Below are 20,819 nucleotides of genomic sequence, written 5' to 3'. Positions count from 1 at the left end.
CAAATCCAATGGCAATGTCAGTTTTGCTCTGCGAATTCATGGAGGGCTAACCCTAACCCTAAGTGGAATTTTCCCCAATGGGATTTTCCCATGTATTTTGCCATGAAATGTACCTAAGTCCGACTCAAAAGGCGTCCCCCCTCCTAACCATTCCGGTGGACGCCGAATCCAATGGCAATGTCAGTTTTGCTCTGCGAATTCATGGAGAGCTAACCCTAACCCTAAGTGGAATTTTCCCCAATGGGATTTTCCATTGCATTTTCCCAGGAAATGTACATCAGGCCGGCTCAAAAGTCGTCCCCCCTCCTAACCATACCGATGGGCTCCGAATCCAATGGCAATGTCGGTTTTGCTCTGCGAATTCATGGAGAGCTAACCCTAACCCTAAGTGGAATTTTCCCCAGTGGGATTTCCCCATGTATTTTGCCAGGAAATGTACATCAGGCCAGCTCAAAAGGCGTGCCCCTCCTAACCATACCGATGGCCTCCGAATCCAATGGCAAAGTCGCCTTTTGAGTCGGACTTATCTACATTTCCTGACAAAATACATGGGAAAATCCCTTTGGGGAAAATTCCACTTAGGGTTAGGGTTAGCTCTCCATGAATTCACAGAGCAAAACCGACATTGACATTGGTTTCGGAGGCCACCGGTATGGTTAGGAGGGGGGACGCCTTTTGAGTCGGACTTATGTACATTTCCTGGCAAAATACACGGGAAAACCCCATTGGGGAAAATTCCACTTAGGGTTAGCGTTAGCCTTCCATGAATTCGCAGAGCAAAACCGACATTGCCATTGGATTCGGAGCCCATCGGTATGGTTAGGAGGGTGGACACCTTTTGAGTCAGACTTATGTACATTTCCTGGCAAAATACATGGGAAAATCCCATTGGGGAAAATTCCACTTAGGGTTAGGGTTAGCCCTCCATGAATTCGCAGAGCAAAACTGACATTGACATTGGATTCACAGCCTATCGGTATGGTTAGGAGGAGGGATGCCTTTTGAGTCGGACGTATGTACATTTCCTGGCAAAATACATGGGAAAATCCCATTAGGGAAAATTCCACTTAGGGTTAGGATTAGCTCCCTATGAATTTGCAGAGCAAAACTGACATTGCCACTGGATTCACAGCCCATCGGTATGGTTAGTAGGGGTGACGCCTTTTGAGCTGGCCTGATGTACATTTCCTGGCAAAATACATGGGAAAATCCCATTGGGGAAAATTCCACTTAGGGTTAGGGTTAGCTGTCCATGAATTCGCAGAGGAAAACCGACATTGCCATTGGATTCGGAGCCTATCGGTATGGTTAGGAGGGGGGACGCCTTTTGAGTCGGACGTATGTACATTTCCTGGCAAAATACATGGGAAAATCCCATTGGGTGATATTTTCCCCAATGGGATTTTCCCATGTATTTTGCCAGGAAATGTATATCAGGCCAGCTCAAAAGTCGTCCCCCCTCCTAACCATACTGATGGGCTCCGAATCCAATGGCAATGTCGGTTTTGCTCTGGGAATTAATGGAGAGCTAACCCTAACCCTAAGTGGAATTTTCCCCAATGGGATTTTCCATTGTATTTTGCCAGGAAATGTGCATCAGGCCAGCTCAAAAGGCGTGCCCCCTCCTAACCATACCGATGGCCTCCGAATCCAATGGCAAAGTCGCCTTTTGAGTCGGACTTATGTACATTTCCTGGCAAAATACATGGGAAAATCCCATTGGGGAAAATTCCACTTAGGGTTAGGGTTAGCTCTCCGTTAATTCGCAGAGCAAAACCGACATTGCCATTGGATTCGGAGGCCACCGGTATGGTTAGGAGGGGGGATGCCTTTTGAGCTGGCCTGATGTACATTTCCTAGCAAAATACATGGGAAAATCCCATTGGGGAAAATTCCACTTAGGGTTAGGGTTAGCTCCCTATGAATTTGCAGAGCAAAACTGACATTGCCACTGGATTCACAGCCCATCGGTATGGTTAGTAGGGGTGACGCCTTTTGAGCTGGCCTGATGTACATTTCCTGGCAAAATACATGGGAAAATCCCATTGGGGAAAATTCCACTTAGGGTTAGGGTTAGCTCTCCATGAATTCGCAGAGGAAAACCGACATTGCCATTGGATTCGGAGCCTATCGGTATGGTTAGGAGGGGGGACGCCTTTTGAGTCGGACGTATGTACATTTCCTGGCAAAATACATGGGAAAATCCCATTGGGGAAAATTCCACTTAGGGTTAGGGTTAGCTCTCCATGAATTCACAGAGCAAAGCCGACATTGCCATTGGATTCGGAGTCCACCGGTATGGTTAGGAGTGGGGACGCCTTTTGAGTCAGACTAATGTACATTTCCTGGCAAAATACATGGGAAAATCCAATTGGGGAAAATTCCACTTAGGGTTAGGGTTAGCTCTCCATGAATTCGCAGAGCAAAACTAACATTGCCATTGGATTCGGAGGCCACCGGAATGGTTAGGAGGGGGGAGGCCTTTTGAGTCGGACGTATGTACATTTCCTGGCAAAATACATGGGAAAATCCCATTGGGGAAAATTCCACTTAGGGTTAGGGTTAGCTCTCCGTTAATTCGCAGAGAAAAACTGACATTGCCATTGGATTCGGAGCCCATTGGTATGGTTAGGAGGGGGGACGCCTTTTGAGTCAGAGTTATGTAAATTTACTGGCAAAATACATGGGAAAATCCCATTGGGTGATATTTTCCCCAATGGGATTTTCCCATGTATTTTGCCAGGAAATGTATATCAGGCCAGCTCAAAAGTCGTCCACCCTCCTAACCATACCAATGGGCTCCGAATCCAATGGCAATGTCGGTTGTGCTCTGCGAATTCATGGAGAGCTAACCCTAACCCTAAGTGGAATTTTCCCCAATGGGATTTTCCCATGTATTTTGCCAGGAAATGTACATACGTCCGACTCAAAAGGCGTCCCCCCTCCTAACCATACCGATGGCCTCCGAATCCAATGGCAATGTCGGTTTTTCTCCGCGAATTAACGGAGAGCTAAACCTAACCCTAAGTGGAATTTTCCCCAATGGGATTTTCCCATGTATTTTGCCAGGAAATGTACATCAGGCTGGCTCAAAAGTCGTCCCCCCTCCTAACCATACCGATGGGCTCCGAATCCAATGGCAATGTCTGTTTTGCTCTGCGAATTCATGGAGAGCTAACCCTAACCATAAGTGGAATTATCCCCAATGGGATTTTCCCATGTATTTTGCCAGGAAATGTACATCAGGCCAGCTCAAAAGTCGTCCCCCCTCTTAACCATACTGATGGGCTCCGAATCCAATGGCAATATCGGCTTTGCTCTGTGAATTCATGGAGAGCTAACCCTAACCCTAAGTGGAATTATCCCCAATGGGATTTTCCCATGTATTTTGCCAGGAAATGTACATCAGGCCAGCTCAAAAGGCATCCCCCCTCCTAACCATACCGATGGGCTGTGAATCCAATGGCAATGTTGACTTTTGAGTCGGACTTATGTACATTTCCTGGCAAAATACATGGGAAAATCCCATTGGGGAAAATTCCACTTAGGGTTAGGGTTAGCTCTCCATGAATTCGCAGAGCAAAACCGACATTGCCATTGGATTCGGAGCCCATCGGTATGGTTAGGAGGGGGGATGCCTTTTGAGCTGGCCTGATGTACATTTCCTGGCAAAATACATGGGAAAATCCCATTGGGGAAAATTCCACTTAGGGTTAGGGTTAGCTCTCCATGAATTCGCAGAGCAAAACCGACATTGCCATTGGATTCGGAGCCCATCGGTATGGTTAGGAAGGGGGACGCCTTTTGAGCTGGCCTGATGTACATTTCGTGGCAAAATACATGGGAAAATCCCATTGGGGAAAATTCCACTTAGGGTTAGGGTTGGGTCTCCATGAATTCGTAGAGCAAAACCTACATTGCCATTGGATTCGGAGCCCATTGGTATGGTTAGGAGGGGGGACGCCTTTTGAGTCAGAGTTATGTAAATTTACTGGCAAAATACATGGGAAAATCCCATTGGGGAAAATATCACCCAATGGGATTTTCCCATGTATTTTGCCACGAAATGTACATACGTCTGATTTACGTCTGAATTCGCAGAGCAAAACCGACTGAAAAAGGCCTCCCCCCTCCTATCCATACCGATGGGCTCCAAACCCAATGGCAATGTCGGTTTTGCTCTGCGAATTCATGGAGAGCTAACCCTAACCCTAAGTGGAATTTTCCCCAATGGGATTTTCCCATGTATTTTGCCAGGAAATGTACATCAGGCCGGCTCAAAAGTCGTCCCCCCTCCTAACCATACCGATGGGCTCCGAATCCAATGGCAATGTCTGTTTTGCTCTGCGAATTAATGGAGAGCTAACCCTAACCCTAAGTGGAACTTTCCCCAATGGGATTTTCCCATGTATTTTGCCAGGAAATGTACATCAGGCTGCCTCAAAAGTCGTCCCCCCTCCTAACCATACCGATGGGCTCCGAATCCAATGGCAATGTCTGTTTTGCTCTGCGAATTCATGGAGAGCTAACCCTAACCATAAGTGGAATTATCCCCAATGGGATTTTCCCATGTATTTTGCCAGGAAATGTACATCAGGCTGCCTCAAAAGTCGTCCCCCCTCCTAACCATACCGATGGGCTCCGAATCCAATGGCAATGTCTGTTTTGCTCTGCGAATTCATGGAGAGCTAACCCTAACCCTAAGTGGAACTTTCCCCAATGGGATTTTCCCATGTATTTTGCCAGGAAATGTACATCAGGCTGCCTCAAAAGTCGTCCCCCCTCCTAACCATACCGATGGGCTCCGAATCCAATGGCAATGTCTGTTTTGCTCTGCGAATTCATGGAGAGCTAACCCTAACCCTAAGTGGAATTTTCCCCAATGTGATTTTCCCATGTATTTTGCCAGGAAATGTACATCAGGCCAGCTGAAAAGGCGTCTCCCCTCCTAACCATACCGGTGGCCTCCGAATCCAATGGCAATGTCGGTTTTGCTCTGCAAATTCATGGAGAGCTAACCCTAACCCTAAGTGGAATTTTCCCCAATTGGATTTTCCATTGTATTTTGCCAGGAAATGTACATACGTCCTACTCAAAAGGCGTGCCCCCTCCTAACCATACCGATGGCCTCCAAATCCAATGGCAAAGTCGCCTTTTGAGTCGGACTTATGTACATTTCCTGGCAAAATACATGGGAAAATCCCATTGGGGAAAATTCCACTTAGGGTTAGGGTTAGCTCTCCGTTAATTCGCAGAGAAAAACTGACATTGCCATTGGATTCGGAGGCCATCGGTATGGTTAGGAGGGGGGACTCCTTTTGAGTCGGACGTATGTACATTTCCTGGCAAAATACATGGGAAAATCCCATTGGGTGATATTTTCCCCAATGGGATTTTCCCATGTATTTTGCCAGGAAATGTATATCAGGCCAGCTCAAAAGTCGTCCCCCCTCCTAACCATACCGATTGGCTCCGAATCCAATGGCAATGTCGGTTTTGCTCTGCGAATTAATGGAGAGCTAACCCTAACCCTAAGTGGAATTTTCCCCAATGGGATTTTCCATTGTATTTTGCCAGGAAATGTGCATCAGGCCAGCTCAAAAGGCGTGCCCCCTCCTAACCATACCGATGGCCTCCGAATCCAATGGCAAAGTCGCCTTTTGAGTCGGACTTATGTACATTTCCTGGCAAAATACATGGGAAAATCCCATTGGGGAAAATTCCACTTAGGGTTAGGGTTAGCTCTCCGTTAATTCGCAGAGCAAAACCGACATTGCCATTGGATTCGGAGGCCACCGGTATGGTTAGGAGGGGGGATGCCTTTTGAGCTGGCCTGATGTACATTTCCTAGCAAAATACATGGGAAAATCCCATTGGGGAAAATTCCACTTAGGGTTAGGGTTAGCTCTCCATGAATTCGCAGAGCAAAACCGACATAGCCATTGGATTCGGAGACCATCGGTATGGTTAGGAGGGGGGACGCCTTTTGAGTCGGACTTATGTACATTTCCTGACAAAATACATGGGAAAATCCCTTTGGGGAAAATTCCACTTAGGGTTAGGGTTAGCTCTCCATGAATTCGCAGAGCAAAACCGAAATTGACATTGGATTCACAGCCCATCGGCATGGATAGGAGGAGGGATGCCATTTGAGTCGGACGTATGTACATTTCCTGGGAAAATACATGGGAAAATCCCATTGGGGAAAATTCCACTTAGGGTTAGGGTTAGCTCTCCATTAATTCGCAGAGCAAAACCGACATTGCCATTGGATTCGGAGCCCATCGGTATGGTTAGGAGGGGGGACGACTTTTGAGCTGGCCTGATATACATTTCCTGGCAAAATACATGGGAAAATCCCATTGGGGAAAATATCACCCAATGGGATTTTCCCATGTATTTTGCCAGGAAATGTACATGCGTCCGACTCAAAAGGCGTCCCCCCTCCTAACCATACCGATGGCCTCCGAATCCAATGGCAATGTCAGTTTTTCTCTGCGAATTAATGGAGAGCTAACCCTAACCCTAAGTGGAATTTTCCCCAATGGGATTTTCCCATGTATTTTGCCAGGAAATGTACATACGTCCGACTCAAAAGGCCTCCCCCCTCCTAACCATTCCGGTGGACGCCGAATCCAATGGCAATGTCAGTTTTGCTCTGCGAATTCATGGAGAGCTAACCCTAACCCTAAGTGGAATTTTCCCCAATGGGATTTTCCATTGTATTTTCCCAGGAAATGTACATCAGGCCGGCTCAAAAGTCGTCCCCCCTCCTAACCATACCGATGGGCTCCGAATCCAATGGCAATGTCGGTTTTGCTCTGCGAATTCATGGAGAGCTAACCCTAACCCTAAGTGGAATTTTCCCCAGTGGGATTTCCCCATGTATTTTGCCAGGAAATGTACATCAGGCCAGCTCAAAAGGCGTGCCCCTCCTAACCATACCGATGGCCTCCGAATCCAATGGCAAAGTCGCCTTTTGAGTCGGACTTATCTACATTTCCTGACAAAATACATGGGAAAATCCCTTTGGGGAAAATTCCACTTAGGGTTAGGGTTAGCTCTCCATGAATTCACAGAGCAAAACCGACATTGACATTGGTTTCGGAGGCCACCGGTATGGTTAGGAGGGTGGACGCCTTTTGAGTCAGACTTATGTACATTTCCTGGCAAAATACACGGGAAAACCTCATTGGGGAAAATTCCACTTAGGGTTAGGGTTAGCCTTCCATTAATTCGCAGAGGAAAACCGACATTGCCATTGGATTCGGAGCCCATCGGTATGGTTAGGAGGGGGGACGCCTTTTGAGTCAGACTTATGTACATTTCCTGGCAAAATACATGGGAAAATCCCATTGGGGAAAATTCCACTTAGGGTTAGGGTTAGCTCTCCATGAATACGCAGAGCAAAACTGACATTGCCATTGGATTCGGAGTCCACCGGTATGGTTAGGAGGGGAGACGCCTTTTGAGTCGGACTTATGTACATTTCCTGGCAAAATAAATGGGAAAATCCCATTGGGGAAAATTCCACTTAGGGTTAGGGTTAGCCCTCCATGAATTCGCAGAGCAAAACTGACATTGACATTGGATTCACAGCCTATCGGTATGGTTAGGAGGAGGGATGCCTTTTGAGTCGGACGTATGTACATTTCCTGGCAAAATACATGGGAAAATCCCATTAGGGAAAATTCCACTTAGGGTTAGGATTAGCTCCCTATGAATTTGCAGAGTAAAACCGACATTGCCACTGGATTCACAGCCCATCGGTATGGTTAGTAGGGGTGACGCCTTTTGAGCTGGCCTGATGTACATTTCCTGGCAAAATACATGGGAAAATCCCATTGGGGAAAATTCCACTTAGGGTTAGGGTTAGCTCTCCATGAATTCGCAGAGGAAAACCGACATTGCCATTGGATTCGGAGCCTATCGGTATGGTTAGGAGGGGGGACGCCTTTTGAGTCGGACGTATCTACATTTCCTGGCAAAATACATGGGAAAATCCCATTGGGGAAAATTCCACTTAGGGTTAGGGTTAGCTCTCCATGAATTCACAGAGCAAAGCCAACATTGCCATTGGATTCGGAGTCCACCGGTATGGTTAGGAGTGGGGACGCCTTTTGAGTCAGACTAATGTACATTTCCTGGCAAAATACATGGGAAAATCCCATTGGGGAAAATTCCACTTAGGGTTAGGGTTAGCTCTCCATGAATTCGCAGAGCAAAACTAACATTGCCATTGGATTCGGAGGCCACCGGAATGGTTAGGAGGGGGGAGGCCTTTTGAGTCGGACGTATGTACATTTCCTGGCAAAATACATGGGAAAATCCCATTGGGGAAAATTCCACTTAGGGTTAGGGTTAGCTCTCCGTTAATTCGCAGAGAAAAACTGACATTGCCATTGGATTCGGAGGCCATCGGTATGGTTAGGAGGGGAGACGCCTTTTGAGTCAGACGTATGTACATTTCCTGGCAAAATACATGGGAAAATCCCATTGGGTGATATTTTCCCCAATGGGATTTTCCCATGTATTTTGCCAGGAAATGTATATCAGGCCAGCTCAAAAGTCGTCCCCCCTCCTAACCATACCGATGGGCTCCGAATCCAATGGCAATGTCGTTTGTGCTCTGCGAATTCATGGAGAGCTAACCCTAACCCTAAGTGGAATTTTCCCCAATGGGATTTTCCCATGTATTTTGCCAGGAAATGTACATACGTCCGACTCAAAAGGCGTCCCCCCTCCTAACCATACCGATGGCCTCCGAATCCAATGGCAATGTCGGTTTTTCTCCGCGAATTAACGGAGAGCTAACCCTAACCCTAAGTGGAATTTTCCCCAATGGGATTTTCCCATGTATTTTGCCAGGAAATGTACATCAGGCTGGCTCAAAAGTCGTCCCCCCTCCTAACCATACCGATGGGCTCCGAATCCAATGGCAATGTCTGTTTTGCTCTGCGAATTCATGGAGAGCTAACCCTAACCATAAGTGGAATTATCCCCAATGGGATTTTCCCATGTATTTTGCTAGGAAATGTACATCAGGCCAGCTCAAAAGTCGTCCCCCCTTTTAACCATACTGATGGGCTCCGAATCCAATGGCAATATCGGCTTTGCTCTGTGAATTCATGGAGAGCTAACCCTAACCCTAAGTGGAATTTTCCCCAATGGGATTTTCCCATGTATTTTACCAGGAAATGTACATCAGGCCAGCTGAAAAGGCATCTCCCCTCCTAACCATACCGGTGGCCTCCGAATCCAATGGCAATGTCGGTTTTGCTCTGCAAATTAATGGAGAGCTAACCCTAACCCTAAGTGGAATTTTCCCCAATTGGATTTTCCCATGTATTTTGCCAGGAAATGTACATACGTCCTACTCAAAAGGCGTCCCCCCTCCTAACCATACCGATGGGCTCCGAATCCAATGGCAATGTCGGTTTTTCTCTGTGAATTAACGGAGAGCTAACCCTAACCCTAAGTGGAATTTTCCCCAATTGGATTTTCCCATGTATTTTGCCAGGAAATGTACATAAGTCCGACTCAAAAGGCGTCCCCCTTCCTAACCATACCGGTGGCCTCCGAAACCAATGGCAATGTCGGTTTTGCTCTGCGAATTCATGGAGAGCTAACCCTAACCCTAAGTGGAACTTTCCCCAGTGGGATTTCCCCATGTATTTTGCCAGGAAATGTACATCAGGCCAGCTCAAAAGGCGTCTCCCCTCCTAACCATACCGGTGGCCTCCGAATCCAATGGCAATGTCGGTTTTGCTCTGCGAATTAATGGAGAGCTAAACCTAACCCTAAGGGGAATTTTCCCCAATGGGATTTTCCCATGTATTTTGCCAGGAAATGTACATACGTCCTACTCAAAAGGCATCCCTCCTCCTAACCATACCGATGGGCTGTGAATCCAATGTCAATGTCGGTTTTGCTCTGCGAATTCATGGAGAGGTAACCCTAACCCTAAGTGGAATTTTCCCCAATGGGATTTTTCCATGTATTTTGCCACGAAATGTACATACGTCCGACTCAAAAGGCGTCCCCCCTCCTAACCATACCGATGGGCTCCGAATCCAATGGCAATGTAGATATTCCTCTGCGAATTCATGGAGAGCTAACCCTAACCCTAAGTGGAATTTTCCCCAATGGGATTTTCCATTGTATTTTGCCAGGAAATGTGCATCAGGCCAGCTCAAAAGGCGTGCCCCCTCCTAACCATACCGATGGCCTCCGAATCCAATGGCAAAGTCGCCTTTTGAGTCGGACTTATGTACATTTCCTGGCAAAATACATGGGAAAATCCCATTGGGGAAAATTCCACTTAGGGTTAGGGTTAGCTCTCCGTTAATTCGCAGAGCAAAACCGACATTGCCATTGGATTCGGAGGCCACCGGTATGGTTAGGAGGGGGGATGCCTTTTGAGCTGGCCTGATGTACATTTCCTAGCAAAATACATGGGAAAATCCCATTGGGGAAAATTCCACTTAGGGTTAGGGTTAGCTCTCCATGAATTCGCAGAGCAAAAGCGACATTGCCATTGGATTCGGAGCCCATCGGTATGGTTAGGAGGGGGGACGCCTTTTGAGTCGGACGTATGTACATTTCCTGGCAAAATACATGGGAAAATCCCATTGGGGAAAATTCCACTTAGGGTTAGGGTTAGCTCTCCATGAATACGCAGAGCAAAACTGACATTGCCATTGGATTCGGAGTCCACCGGTATGGTTAGGAGGGGAGACGCCTTTTGAGTCGGACTTATGTACATTTCCTGGCAAAATACATGGGAAAATCCCATTGGGGAAAATTCCACTTAGGGTTAGGGTTAGCCCTCCATGAATTCGCAGAGCAAAACTGACATTGACATTGGATTCACAGCCTATCGGTATGGTTAGGAGGAGGGATGCCTTTTGAGTCGGACGTATGTACATTTCCTGGCAAAATACATGGGAAAATCCCATTAGGGAAAATTCCACTTAGGGTTAGGATTAGCTCCCTATGAATTTGCAGAGCAAAACTGACATTGCCACTGGATTCACAGCCCATCGGTATGGTTAGTAGGGGTGACGCCTTTTGAGCTGGCCTGATGTACATTTCCTGGCAAAATACATGGGAAAATCCCATTGGGGAAAATTCCAGTTAGGGTTAGGGTTAGCTCTCCATGAATTCGCAGAGGAAAACCAACATTGCCATTGGATTCGGAGCCTATCGGTATGGTTAGGAGGGGGGACGCCTTTTGAGTCGGACGTATGTACATTTCCTGGCAAAATACATGGGAAAATCCCATTGGGGAAAATTCCACTTAGGGTTAGGGTTAGCTCTCCATGAATTCACAGAGCAAAGCCGACATTGCCATTGGATTCGGAGTCCACCGGTATGGTTAGGAGTGGGGACGCCTTTTGAGTCAGACTAATGTACATTTCCTGGCAAAATACATGGGAAAATCCAATTGGGGAAAATTCCACTTAGGGTTAGGGTTAGCTCTCCATGAATTCGCAGAGCAAAACTGACATTGCCATTGGATTCGGAGGCCACCGGAATGGTTAGGAGGGGGGAGGCCTTTTGAGTCGGACGTATGTACATTTCCTGGCAAAATACATGGGAAAATCCCATTGGGGAAAATTCCACTTAGAGTTAGGGTTAGCTCTCCGTTAATTCGCAGAGAAAAACTGACATTGCCATTGGATTCGGAGGCCATCGGTATGGTTAGGAGGGGGGACTCCTTTTGAGTCGGACGTATGTACATTTCCTGGCAAAATACATGGGAAAATCCCATTGGGTGATATTTTCCCCAATGGGATTTTCCCATGTATTTTGCCAGGAAATGTATATCAGGCCAGCTCAAAAGTCGTCCCCCCTCCTAACCATACCGATGGGCTCCGAATCCAATGGCAATGTCGGTTTTGCTCTGCGAATTAATGGAGAGCTAACCCTAACCCTAAGTGGAATTTTCCCCAATGGGATTTTCCATTGTATTTTGCCAGGAAATGTGCATCAGGCCAGCTCAAAAGGCGTGCCCCCTCCTAACCATACCGATGGCCTCCGAATCCAATGGCAAAGTCGCCTTTTGAGTCGGACTTATGTACATTTCCTGGCAAAATACATGGGAAAATCCCATTGGGGAAAATTCCACTTAGGGTTAGGGTTAGCTCTCCATGAATTCGCAGAGCAAAACCGAAATTGACATTGGATTCACAGCCCATAGGTATGGTTAGGAGGAGGGATGCCTTTTGAGTCGGACGTATGTACATTTCCTGGCAAAATACATGGGAAAATCCCATTGGGGAAAATTCCACTTAGGGTTAGGGTTAGCTCCCCATTAATTCGCAGAGCAAAACCGACATTGCCATTGGATTCGGAGCCCATCGGTATGGTTAGGAGAGGGGATGACTTTTGAGCTGGCCTGATATACATTTCCTGGCAAAATACATGAGAAAATCCCATTGGGGAAAATATCACCCAATGGGATTTTCCCATGTATTTTGCCAGGAAATGTACATATGTCCGACTCAAAAGGCGTCCCCCCTCCTAACCATACCGATGGCCTCCGAATCCAATGGCAATGTCAGTTTTTCTCTGCGAATTAACGGAGAGCTAACCCTAACCCTAAGTGGAATTTTCCCCAATGGGATTTTCCCATGTATTTTGCCAGGAAATGTACATACGTCCGACTCAAAAGGCCTCCCCCCTCCTAACCATTCCGGTGGCCTCCGAATCCAATGGCAATGTCAGTTTTGCTCTGCGAATTCATGGAGAGCTAACCCTAACCCTAAGTGGAATTTTCCCCAATTGGATTTTCCCATGTATTTTGCCAGGAAATGTACATTAGTCTGAATCAAAAGGCGTCCCCACTCCTAACCATACCGATGGGCTCCAAATCCAATGGCAATGTCAGTTTTGCTCTGCGAATTCATGGAGGGCTAACCCTAACCCTAAGTGGAATTTTCCCCAATGGGATTTTCCCATGTATTTTGCCATGAAATGTACATAAGTCCGACTCAAAAGGCGTCCCCACTCCTAACCATACCGATGGGCTCCAAATCCAATGGCAATGTCAGTTTTGCTCTGCGAATTCATGGAGGGCTAACCCTAACCCTAAGTGGAATTTTCCCCAATGGGATTTTCCCATGTATTTTGCCAGGAAATGTACATAAGTCCGACTCAAAAGGCGTCCCCCTTGCTAACCATACCGGTGGCCTCCGAAACCAATGGCAATGTCGGTTTTGCTCTGCGAATTCATGGAGAGCTAACCCTAACCCTAAGTGGAACTTTCCCCAGTGGGATTTCCCCATGTATTTTGCCAGGAAATGTACATCAGGCCAGCTCAAAAGGCGTCTCCCCTCCTAACCATACCGGTGGCCTCCGAATCCAATGGCAATGTCGGTTTTGCTCTGCGAATTAATGGAGAGCTAAACCTAACCCTAAGGGGAATTTTCCCCAATGGGATTTTCCCATGTATTTTGCCAGGAAATGTACATACGTCCTACTCAAAAGGCATCCCTCCTCCTAACCATACCGATGGGCTGTGAATCCAATGTCAATGTCGGTTTTGCTCTGCGAATTCATGGAGAGGTAACCCTAACCCTAAGTGGAATTTTCCCCAATGGGATTTTTCCATGTATTTTGCCAGGAAATGTACATACGTCCGACTCAAAAGGCGTCCCCCCTCCTAACCATACCGATGGGCTCCGAATCCAATGGCAATGTAGGTATTCCTCTGCGAATTCATGGAGAGCTAACCCTAACCCTAAGTGGAATTTTCCCCAATGGGATTTTCCATTGTATTTTGCCAGGAAATGTGCATCAGGCCAGCTCAAAAGGCGTGCCCCCTCCTAACCATACCGATGGCCTCCGAATCCAATGGCAAAGTCGCCTTTTGAGTCGGACTTATGTACATTTCCTGGCAAAATACATGGGAAAATCCCATTGGGGAAAATTCCACTTAGGGTTAGGGTTAGCTCTCCGTTAATTCGCAGAGCAAAACCGACATTGCCATTGGATTCGGAGGCCACCGGTATGGTTAGGAGGGGGGATGCCTTTTGAGCTGGCCTGATGTACATTTCCTAGCAAAATACATGGGAAAATCCCATTGGGGAAAATTCCACTTAGGGTTAGGGTTAGCTCTCCATGAATTCGCAGAGCAAAAGCGACATTGCCATTGGATTCGGAGCCCATCGGTATGGTTAGGAGGGGGGACGCCTTTTGAGTCGGACGTATGTACATTTCCTGGCAAAATACATGGGAAAATCCCATTGGGGAAAATTCCACTTAGGGTTAGGGTTAGCTCTCCATGAATACGCAGAGCAAAACTGACATTGCCATTGGATTCGGAGTCCACCGGTATGGTTAGGAGGGGAGACGCCTTTTGAGTCGGACTTATGTACATTTCCTGGCAAAATACATGGGAAAATTCCATTGGGGAAAATTCCACTTAGGGTTAGGGTTAGCCCTCCATGAATTCGCAGAGCAAAACTGACATTGACATTGGATTCACAGCCTATCGGTAAGGTTAGGAGGAGGGATGCCTTTTGAGTCGGACGTATGTACATTTCCTGGCAAAATACATGGGAAAATCCCATTAGGGAAAATTCCACTTAGGGTTAGGATTAGCTCCCTATGAATTTGCAGAGCAAAACTGACATTGCCACTGGATTCACAGCCCATCGGTATGGTTAGTAGGGGTGACGCCTTTTGAGCTGGCCTGATGTACATTTCCTGGCAAAATACATGGGAAAATCCCATTGGGGAAAATTCCAGTTAGGGTTAGGGTTAGCTCTCCATGAATTCGCAGAGGAAAACCAACATTGCCATTGGATTCGGAGCCTATCGGTATGGTTAGGAGGGGGGACGCCTTTTGAGTCGGACGTATGTACATTTCCTGGCAAAATACATGGGAAAATCCCATTGGGGAAAATTCCACTTAGGGTTAGGGTTAGCTCTCCATGAATTCACAGAGCAAAGCCGACATTGCCATTGGATTCGGAGTCCACCGGTATGGTTAGGAGTGGGGACGCCTTTTGAGTCAGACTAATGTACATTTCCTGGCAAAATACATGGGAAAATCCAATTGGGGAAAATTCCACTTAGGGTTAGGGTTAGCTCTCCATGAATTCGCAGAGCAAAACTGACATTGCCATTGGATTCGGAGGCCACCGGAATGGTTAGGAGGGGGGAGGCCTTTTGAGTCGGACGTATGTACATTTCCTGGCAAAATACATGGGAAAATCCCATTGGGGAAAATTCCACTTAGAGTTAGGGTTAGCTCTCCGTTAATTCGCAGAGAAAAACTGACATTGCCATTGGATTCGGAGGCCATCGGTATGGTTAGGAGGGGGGACTCCTTTTGAGTCGGACGTATGTACATTTCCTGGCAAAATACATGGGAAAATCCCATTGGGTGATATTTTCCCCAATGGGATTTTCCCATGTATTTTGCCAGGAAATGTATATCAGGCCAGCTCAAAAGTCGTCCCCCCTCCTAACCATACCGATGGGCTCCGAATCCAATGGCAATGTCGGTTTTGCTCTGCGAATTAATGGAGAGCTAACCCTAACCCTAAGTGGAATTTTCCCCAATGGGATTTTCCCATGTATTTTACCAGGAAATGTACATCAGGCCAGCTGAAAAGGCATCTCTCCTCCTAACCATACCGGTGGCCTCCGAATCCAATGGCAATGTCGGTTTTGCTCTGCAAATTAATGGAGAGCTAACCCTAACCCTAAGTGGAATTTTCCCCAATTGGATTTTCCCATGTATTTTGCCAGGAAATGTACATACGTCCTACTCAAAAGGCGTCCCCCCTCCTAACCATACCGATGGGCTCCGAATCCAATGGCAATGTCGGTTTTTCTCTGTGAATTAACTGAGAGCTAACCCTAACCCTAAGTGGAATTTTCCCCAATTGGATTTTCCCATGTATTTTGCCAGGAAATGTACATAAGTCCGACTCAAAAGGCGTCCCCCTTCCTAACCATACCGGTGGCCTCCGAAACCAATGGCAATGTCGGTTTTGCTCTGCGAATTCATGGAGAGCTAACCCTAACCCTAAGTGGAACTTTCCCCAGTGGGATTTCCCCATGTATTTTGCCAGGAAATGTACATCAGGCCAGCTCAAAAGGCGTCTCCCCTCCTAACCATACCGGTGGCCTCCGAATCCAATGGCAATGTCGGTTTTGCTCTGCGAATTAATGGAGAGCTAAACCTAACCCTAAGGGGAATTTTCCCCAATGGGATTTTCCCATGTATTTTGCCAGGAAATGTACATACGTCCTACTCAAAAGGCATCCCTCCTCCTAACCATACCGATGGGCTGTGAATCCAATGTCAATGTCGGTTTTGCTCTGCGAATTCATGGAGAGGTAACCCTAACCCTAAGTGGAATTTTCCCCAATGGGATTTTTCCATGTATTTTGCCAGGAAATGTACATACGTCCGACTCAAAAGGCGTCCCCCCTCCTAACCATACCGATGGGCTCCGAATCCAATGGCAATGTAGGTATTCCTCTGCGAATTCATGGAGAACTAACCCTAACCCTAAGTGGAATTTTCCCCAATGGGATTTTCCATTGTATTTTGCCAGGAAATGTGCATCAGGCCAGCTCAAAAGGCGTGCCCCCTCCTAACCATACCGATGGCCTCCGAATCCAATGGCAAAGTCGCCTTTTGAGTCGGACTTATGTACATTTCCTGGCAAAATACATGGGAAAATCCCATTGGGGAAAATTCCACTTAGGGTTAGGGTTAGCTCTCCGTTAATTCGCAGAGCAAAACCGACATTGCCATTGGATTCGGAGGCCACCGGTATGGTTAGGAGGGGGGATGCCTTTTGAGCTGGCCTGATGTACATTTCCTAGCAAAATACATGGGAAAATCCCATTGGGGAAAATTCCACTTAGGGTTAGGGTTAGCTCTCCATGAATTCGCAGAGCAAAAGCGACATTGCCATTGGATTCGGAGCCCATCGGTATGGTTAGGAGGGGGGGACGCCTTTTGAGTCGGACGTATGTACATTTCCTGGCAAAATACATGGGAAAATCCCATTGGGGAAAATTCCACTTAGGGTTAGGGTTAGCTCTCCATGAATACGCAGAGCAAAACTGACATTGCCATTGGATTCGGAGTCCACCGGTATGGTTAGGAGGGGAGACGCCTTTTGAGTCGGACTTATGTACATTTCCTGGCAAAATACATGGGAAAATCCCATTGGGGAAAATTCCACTTAGGGTTAGGGTTAGCCCTCCATGAATTCGCAGAGCAAAACTGACATTGACATTGGATTCACAGCCTATCGGTATGGTTAGGAGGAGGGATGCCTTTTGAGTCGGACGTATGTACATTTCCTGGCAAAATACATGGGAAAATCCCATTAGGGAAAATTCCACTTAGGGTTAGGATTAGCTCCCTATGAATTTGCAGAGCAAAACTGACATTGCCACTGGATTCACAGCCCATCGGTATGGTTAGTAGGGGTGACGCCTTTTGAGCTGGCCTGATGTACATTTCCTGGCAAAATACATGGGAAAATCCCATTGGGGAAAATTCCAGTTAGGGTTAGGGTTAGCTCTCCATGAATTCGCAGAGGAAAACCAACATTGCCATTGGATTCGGAGCCTATCGGTATGGTTAGGAGGGGGGACGCCTTTTGAGTCGGACGTATGTACATTTCCTGGCAAAATACATGGGAAAATCCCATTGGGGAAAATTCCACTTAGGGTTAGGGTTAGCTCTCCATGAATTCACAGAGCAAAGCCGACATTGCCATTGGATTCGGAGTCCACCGGTATGGTTAGGAGTGGGGACGCCTTTTGAGTCAGACTAATGTACATTTCCTGGCAAAATACATGGGAAAATCCAATTGGGGAAAATTCCACTTAGGGTTAGGGTTAGCTCTCCATGAATTCGCAGAGCAAAACTGACATTGCCATTGGATTCGGAGGCCACCGGAATGGTTAGGAGGGGGGAGGCCTTTTGAGTCGGACGTATGTACATTTCCTGGCAAAATACATGGGAAAATCCCATTGGGGAAAATTCCACTTAGGGTTAGGGTTAGCCCTCCATGAATTCGCAGAGCAAAACTGACATTGACATTGGATTCACAGCCTATCGGTATGGTTAGGAGGAGGGATGCCTTTTGAGTCGGACGTATGTACATTTCCTGGCAAAATACATGGGAAAATCCCATTAGGGAAAATTCCACTTAGGGTTAGGATTAGCTCCCTATGAATTTGCAGAGCAAAACTGACATTGCCACTGGATTCACAGCCCATCGGTATGGTTAGTAGGGGTGACGCCTTTTGAGCTGGCCTGATGTACATTTCCTGGCAAAATACATGGGAAAATCCCATTGGGGAAAATTCCACTTAGGGTTAGGGTTAGCTCTCCATGAATTCACAGAGCAAAGCCGACATTGCCATTGGATTCGGAGTCCACCGGTATGGTTAGGAGTGGGGACGCCTTTTGAGTCAGACTAATGTACATTTCCTGGCAAAATACATGGGAAAATCCAATTGGGGAAAATTCCACTTAGGGTTAGGGTTAGCTCTCCATGAATTCGCAGAGCAAAACTGACATTGCCATTGGATTCGGAGGCCACCGGAATGGTTAGGAGGGGGGAGGCCTTTTGAGTCGGACGTATGTACATTTCCTGGCAAAATACATGGGAAAATCCCATTGGGGAAAATTCCACTTAGGGTTAGGGTTAGCCCTCCATGAATTCGCAGAGCAAAACTGACATTGACATTGGATTCACAGCCTATCGGTATGGTTAGGAGGAGGGATGCCTTTTGAGTCGGACGTATGTACATTTCCTGGCAAAATACATGGGAAAATCCCATTAGGGAAAATTCCACTTAGGGTTAGGATTAGCTCCCTATGAATTTGCAGAGCAAAACTGACATTGCCACTGGATTCACAGCCCATCGGTATGGTTAGTAGGGGTGACGCCTTTTGAGCTGGCCTGATGTACATTTCCTGGCAAAATACATGGGAAAATCCCATTGGGGAAAATTCCAGTTAGGGTTAGGGTTAGCTCTCCATGAATTCGCAGAGGAAAACCAACATTGCCATTGGATTCGGAGCCTATCGGTATGGTTAGGAGGGGGGACGCCTTTTGAGTCGGACGTATGTACATTTCCTGGCAAAATACATGGGAAAATCCCATTGGGGAAAATTCCACTTAGGGTTAGGGTTAGCTCTCCATGAATTCACAGAGCAAAGCCGACATTGCCATTGGATTCGGAGTCCACCGGTATGGTTAGGAGTGGGGACGCCTTTTGAGTCAGACTAATGTACATTTCCTGGCAAAATACATGGGAAAATCCAATTGGGGAAAATTCCACTTAGGGTTAGGGTTAGCTCTCCATGAATTCGCAGAGCAAAACTGACATTGCCATTGGATTCGGAGGCCACCGGAATGGTTAGGAGGGGGGAGGCCTTTTGAGTCGGACGTATGTACATTTCCTGGCAAAATACATGGGAAAATCCCATTGGGGAAAATTCCACTTAGAGTTAGGGTTAGCTCTCCGTTAATTCGCAGAGAAAAACTGACATTGCCATTGGATTCGGAGGCCATCGGTATGGTTAGGAGGGGGGACTCCTTTTGAGTCGGACGTATGTACATTTCCTGGCAAAATACATGGGAAAATCCCATTGGGTGATATTTTCCCCAATGGGATTTTCCCATGTATTTTGCCAGGAAATGTATATCAGGCCAGCTCAAAAGTCGTCCCCCCTCCTAACCATACCGATGGGCTCCGAATCCAATGGCAATGTCGGTTTTGCTCTGCGAATTAATGGAGAGCTAACCCTAACCCTAAGTGGAATTTTCCCCAATGGGATTTTCCATTGTATTTTGCCAGGAAATGTGCATCAGGCCAGCTCAAAAGGCGTGCCCCCTCCTAACCATACCGATGGCCTCCGAATCCAATGGCAAAGTCGCCTTTTGAGTCGGACTTATGTACATTTCCTGGCAAAATACATGGGAAAATCCCATTGGGGAAAATTCCACTTAGGGTTAGGGTTAGCTCTCCATGAATTCGCAGAGCAAAACCGAAATTGACATTGGATTCACAGCCCATAGGTATGGTTAGGAGGAGGGATGCCTTTTGAGTCGGACGTATGTACATTTCCTGGGAAAATACATGGGAAAATCCCATTGGGGAAAATTCCACTTAGGGTTAGGGTTAGCTCCCCATTAATTCGCAGAGCAAAACCGACATTGCCATTGGATTCGGAGCCCATCGGTATGGTTAGGAGAGGGGATGACTTTTGAGCTGGCCTGATATACATTTCCTGGCAAAATACATGAGAAAATCCCATTGGGGAAAATATCACCCAATGGGATTTTCCCATGTATTTTGCCAGGAAATGTACATATGTCCGACTCAAAAGGCGTCCCCCCTCCTAACCATACCGATGGCCTCCGAATCCAATGGCAATGTCAGTTTTGCTCTGCGAATTAACGGAGAGCTAACCCTAACCCTAAGTGGAATTTTCCCCAATTGGATTTTCCCATGTATTTTGCCAGGAAATGTACATTAGTCTGAATCAAAAGGCGTCCCCACTCCTAACCATACCGATGGGCTCCAAATCCAATGGCAATGTCAGTTTTGCTCTGCGAATTCATGGAGGGCTAACCCTAACCCTAAGTGGAATTTTCCCCAATGGGATTTTCCCATGTATTTTGCCATGAAATGTACATAAGTCCGACTCAAAAGGCGTCCCCACTCCTAACCATACCGATGGGCTCCAAATCCAATGGCAATGTCAGTTTTGCTCTGCGAATTCATGGAGGGCTAACCCTAACCCTAAGTGGAATTTTCCC

The sequence above is a fragment of the Natrix helvetica genome (genome assembly GCF_964273705.1).
Source record: "Natrix helvetica genome assembly, chromosome: 6".
NCBI classification, from domain to species: domain Eukaryota; kingdom Metazoa; phylum Chordata; class Lepidosauria; order Squamata; family Natricidae; genus Natrix; species Natrix helvetica.
Note: the sequence above shows the minus strand (reverse complement) of the source record.